Consider the following 7,009-nt stretch of genomic DNA (forward strand, 5'->3'; position numbering starts at 1 on the left):
ATATAAATATATATATATATATGTTTTGATTTCTATTTTCCTGTTTGTATCACCAAACATGCATACATATAAACACACATCCACACACACACACACACACACATATATATATATAGCCATCTGCCCAGGTGGGAATATGTAGAAGTGAGAATAGTGGCCCAAAATAATTTTCCTTTGCAATTTGGATTAACTTAAATTAGAATTTAAATTTCTTAAATCATAACTTGCGCAGAACAATTATAGACCGTCTGGTGAACATACTTTTGTGATTTAAAAAAAACAAAAAATTTGCAGTGAAGGGATTGGAGGCTTACTATGAATGTTAGGGGTTGAGAAAAAAAAAAAAAAAAGAAATGATGAAGTGCCCTACATTATGATAACGATTATATGCAATTGCTAGTGCAAGCTATAATGGTACATATTTTCATCTGCTAGTATTACAACAATGCATAAACAGCTACTAGTGTTATGTTACACATAGAGCCAACAGTACTGAAATACTGCATATGGAGCTATTAGTGATGTCATAATGCATATAAAGTCACTAGTGTTGTAATAATGCATATATGGTTACTAATGACATAATTATACACATATACAGCCACCAGTGACATATAAGGTACATTCCAGAAGTTTCGAGACTTTTTCAAGAGAGGCAGTTATAACTGTCCTAGATTATTGTAATTTTAATATATCATTATTATTGATCAGATGAACTGACATGCCAACATCATACTCTACTAAACACTGTTTGTGACAATTCCATCCTGGTAACCAACTAATTGACAGAGATGAGCATCAAAACTACTCCTCATCCTCCCTACATGTCCAGACCTTGCTCCATGTGACTTTTGGTTGTTCTCCCGAGTTGAATGAGAACCTCAAAGGCAAATTGCTTCGAAGACGTTGCGAAGTTGGAGGCTGGACACCTTCACTTTGGAGGACCAACATGGTGTGTTTATGAAGAGGCTGGAATGCGACAACAAATGAATTGAAATCAGAGAATCCTAATTTGAATTTGATTAGAGCTTTGTACTTCTCTGAAATTAATAAATGTCTCTTCTGAAAAAGTTCCAGATATTCTGGAATACACCATGTAGTAATACACACTTAGAGCCAACAGTACTGAAATACTGCATATGTAGCTACTAGTGATGTAATAATGCATATAAAGTCACTAGTGTTGTAATAATGCATATATGGTCAAAAGAATTGTAATAATGCATATAAAACCACTAGTGACATTATGATACACATGCACAGCCACCAGGATTTTGTAATAATGCATACACGTCTAGTGACATCATGATACACGCATGCAGTCACCAGTACTGTAATAATGCATATACAGTCACCAGTGACATAGTGATACTCATATACAATCACTAGTGACATCATGATACACACATACAGGCACTAATACTATAATATCATTATAGCATTGTATACACAGTTATTAGTGCTATGACAGAAAGGATGTACATATGCAGCTTGTACCGCTACAATGTTGCATACATACAATTATTAATACTATGATACACATATATGCAATCAATGAGTGTTATAATGACACAATATACAGCTGGTAGTGTAGCAACAGTGCTTACTTACAGTATATAATGACATGATATTACACATATACAGTGACTAGTAATATTGTAGTTTACATATACAGTTACTAATGATCTAACAATACACACATACGACTGCAGATTGTAAGTTTTACTTCCAGATATGCAGTCACAAATTAAATGATGCACATACATATATGACTAATGATGCAATATAATAATGCATATACAAATCAGTATGTGACAGTTAATTAGGTAACAAAACTACCAGAACAACCAATGTAGCTGAACCATAATCATTATGCTGCAATTTGGACAATACAATTTGTCTATGATGATGATAATGACAAAAAAAAGTTACAATGAAACTGTAAGATATAATCTATACAATGCTACTCATTGCTTAATGCAAGGAACAACATTGTATAATTTATGTGACCGCACAATTAATAATATCATTTAGCCATTTTTGTATTTTAATTCAATTCATGCATAATAAATCATGCAGCTGTATAAACAACTAAATAAGCCAAGAAGTATACACACGTGCACACAGAGTAAAAAACTGTGTGATTTTAGAAGATGCAGAAATAATCATGTTATTTATGCAGTGAGCAACTAAACATGTGACACAAACAGTTGTCTAATCTGTTGCACAATTTCAATAAATGCACAAACATAATTCATTCATACGTGAGCATTAGTGGTGATGCATGATGAAACATTAATGATCATACCATTTATGGAACTGTATAATTTATAGAGCAATGCATGCAGTTATTTAACACTTAATGATATAATCAGTGATGCAGCTCTTTAACTAGGGTCTCTGCAGAAATTTAAAATTATAATATAATAACTGATTCTAAGTTAGATGTAAGATTAGCTGTTTTGAGTAGAGGAGATTAGTCAATCCAATTGATCTTAGTATTTGACTGGTCTTTCATTTTGTTGATCCTTGGCAGAAATTGAATTCAAAATGTAAAGATCTAGAACAAAATACTGTGAAATATTATTTTCTGATGTCCTAATGATTCCACTAATCCACAACCATCATCATCATCATTATTATCATAATAATAATAATAATAATAATAATAATTATTATTATTATAATGATATTTCAAATTTTGGCACAAGGCCAGCAATTTCAAGGGAGAAGATAAATCAAATACATTGACCCAAGTGTTCAACCGGTACTTATTTTGTAGACACTGGAAGGAATTTGAACTCACTACATAAAGATAGGTGAAATACTGCTAAGCATTCTGCCCAGCATGCTAACAATTCTGCCAGATTGTACCTTAATGATAATAATAATAATAATAACAATAATAATAATGATGATGATTTCTACTGATATTTTGTGGGATTGATAACATCAATCCCAAATTGGTACTTAATTTATTGACCCCAAAAGGATGAAAGACAAAGTTGACCTCAACGGAATTTGAACTCAGAACGTAGCGACAGACACAATGCCGATAAGCATTTTCCCAGTGTGCTAACGATTCTGCCAGCTAACTTTGGCACAAGATTTGAAGTCAGAGCAAATAACACAAAAAATTTTCTCCAATATTCTAATAATTCATCAATTAATAACAATAATAATAATAATAATAATGATAACAATAATAATCCTTTCTACCATGGGCATGAGGCTTGAAATTTTGGGGGCAGTGACTAGTTGATTACATTGACCCCAATGTTCAACTTTTTTATTGACCCCGAAAGGATGGAACACAAAGTTGAATAATAATAATAATAATAATAATATTTACTCAACGATAACTCCAGGCTCAAGTACAGGGTCACACATATCATAGGAAAAGGGGAAAAGATTGCATGATGTTCATTCATTTCCCAGGAGTCATTCATTGAACCAACTTTTGTTTCGAACAAAATTTAAAAAAAAAGTTAGGGACTAAGCTTGCAGTATGCCTCCTTATCAATGTATACAAAACAAACATTATAATTTCAAGAGTTTGTGTGTGTGTGTGTGTGTGCACGTGCACGCGTGTGTGTTTTGATTACACACAAGAATATTTGAAATGAATTATACATTGAAGTTGGAGAAATTTTCTTGTATTTTTTCGTCAATTTTGCCTTTGAAATACGTTTTCAGCAGCATGAACTGTAAACGTGATTATAACATAGCAGCAACAGAGATCTCTTAGCAGTCAGGAAGAGCAAGAGGAAAAAGGGTATTGAGAAGTGCTTGGTAGGGTAGGATGAAGTTAGTGTCAACAGCTGTGGCTTTCCTTGTTTGGGACAAAGAAGAAACATAGGGACTTTTGATTTTAATTTGCTTTTGATATTGAAATAGAACTTCTGGCGTACATAATATGATACACAGGATAAAAGTAGCTGTTATATCATGATGTTCTTAACACATTCTTAATGACTATGTACATACACACACACGTGTGTGTGTGTGTGTGTGTGTGTGTGTGTGTGTGTGTGCACATGGCTGTATGATTAAGAAGTTTGTTTTGCAACCATATGTTTTTGGGTTCAGTCCTACTATGTGGTACCTTGGGCAAGTGCCTTCAACTAAAACCCCAAACATTGTAAGTGGATTTGGTAGACGGAAACTGTAAAACTTTGTTGTAATAGTGTGTGTGTGTGTGTATGCATGTGTCTTTGTATTTCTCTGTCAGTGCTTGACAGCCTGAGTTGGTTTGCTTGTGCACCCATAACTTAGTGGTTTGGCTAAGTTATGCAAGTACTGAGAGGAAAACTTGATTTTTGACTGACTAAATTCCAATGACAAATCAGTAAAAGACAACACACACACGTCTGTGTGTATACATATCTACACAGAATTATGTGTAAAAATATAAATGGATCCTTTGTTTGTTTCGATGACAAGTATTCTAGTTGTACTAGTTGTACGAATGACTGAACTAATCACACACTGTATTTCCAAGCAGGTGACTGAGAATTCCACAAACACATGTTGCCTTAACTCTTTAGCATGAAAACCAGCCATATCTGGTCCATATATTCTACTTGTTTTATGTTCAAACTGATCCAGCCTCTCACACCTATCTTACAATGTCATTTCAAAAATAAACAATAATATCATCAAACTCTAAAATATATGAGATAATACATGATTAATTCAAAACAGTCTAAATAAATAAGCATTACATTTGTCAGAGTAATCTGAATGTTGAAGAGTTAATGTAATACTTAAGAAGAATAAGCAAGTCAGTGTATAACAAGGCTTGACATTTGAATGACAGCTAATGAACTTCCTTGCAGTTTCTGTCTACACAGTACTCATAAAGCTTGGGTTGATCAAAGGCTATGACAGAGAGCACTTACCCAAAATGTCATGCAGTGGGACTGATACCGGGTTACCCAAATAACTGCAAAACAAACCTCTTAACCACTTAGACAGGCTTCCAATGATATACATATATATATATATATATATATATATATATATATATATGATGATATATATATATATAATTTCAATACGGAACAAATAATTCACAAGAAAATATTTGCGAAGATATTATCAACTCTATTATTATCTAATGTAACAATTTAAAAATGATAATAACAAAATCAATAATATAGGTGATTGCAGCCCCGCCCCCAAAAGGCATTAAATAGCTGAAGGATTAAAATTAGTCAAAGGACATACTAAGTATGTTATTTCCAGCAGGTAGACATACTTAGTATGTCCTTTGATTAATTTTAATCCTTTAGTTATTATTTGTGTATGTATGTATGTATGTGCGTGTGCGTGTATAACATATATACATGATATCCATAAATTATCTTTACAACTTCCATAATTTATTGTCTAGATGTGTTTCATGCAACCAGCCAATGCAGCCTACATGGAGGTGTTCTGATGTTCCTAATAAAACTTTCTTTGCCAATGTTTTCCAATAAAGTCTGCTGAGTTAGCCTTCCTTTGCAAATTTTTCTGAGTTTTTCAAATTGTAAAAGTAATTTACAGACACCCTCTATGTGAATGTGTGTGTGTGTATATATATATATATATATTCATATATATACATATATATATATATATATATATATATATATATATATATATATATATATATATATATATATATATATATATATATATATACATATATATATTCATATATATGCATATATATATATATATATATACTTGTGAATAGTGGCATAAACCAAAAAAATGAGTACCTAAAACATGGAGCAGAGTAAATGTGTATTTTTTTTTATTATTACAGATGACAAAATTTCCATTACTTCACATTTTCATACCAACGAGGTATTCATCAGATGGCATGACAACAACAAAAATAAGTACTTGAAAACATTCTTAGTTGTTATGCCATTTGTTGAATGCCAATTCCAGCACTAAACTCAAGGTAATGCAAAAGTCAATTCTAACAATAAAATAATATATATATAACAAAATAAGTCTTTGTTAACAATGTATCTTGTTAATAAAGACTTATGCATATATTTCTTGATATTTCTACTTTTGTATTCTAAATATAAATATATATATATATGTATGTAAAGCCTCATTTCTGAATGATATTATACACCAGAGTTTCAGCTTGGAATTGAAACCAGGTCAGTTGATTAGGGTTTGCTGGAAGTGCACCACAGACCTCTCTACAATGCATTCAACACTACAGCACACCATACCTAACATCTAAACAAAAATGAGACATCAATGGATTTATTTGTGATTTACTGTTTGTGCACACACTAGTATGAATTTTCTGCTTGTTTTTTTTATGACTGTATGAACAAAAAAGATCAATAACAGAGATAATTTTTGAAATTTCCAGTGTACAGTGAAAGCATCTCAAAAACAAAAATCAAACATAAATATACTGTCAGCAGAATCATTTGTATCTCTTTCCCGCCCAAAAGATGATAACTTATCTTAAAGAAGTGTACCAAAAGAAAAGAGATGAAATGAAATAAACTGAACGACAATAAATAAATAAATAAATTAGTCAATAAATAAGAGAATAAGTTAGGATGTATTGATGCTAAAGATTGTCCAACTGTGCATTAAAGGTTAAAAGTCATAGAAAGAAAGATTCAAAAAAGGAACAAAATGATTCCAAGAGACACATCGAACGATTGAAACTAGAGAAAATATTAAGTATATATATATATATATATAGACATACACACACACACACATATAGTGTGTGTATGTATATGTATATATATATCTGTGTGTATATATATATATATATTTATATATGTATATTTATATATATGTATATTTATATAAATATATATTTATATAAATATATATTTATATACATATATTTATATAAATATATATTTATATACATATATTTATATAAATATATATTTATATAAATATATATTTATATATATATGTATATTTATATAAATATATATTTATATACATATATTTATATAAATATATA

This window comes from Octopus bimaculoides, chromosome 20 (genome assembly GCF_001194135.2).
Source record: "Octopus bimaculoides isolate UCB-OBI-ISO-001 chromosome 20, ASM119413v2, whole genome shotgun sequence".
Taxonomy (NCBI): Eukaryota; Metazoa; Mollusca; class Cephalopoda; order Octopoda; family Octopodidae; genus Octopus; species Octopus bimaculoides.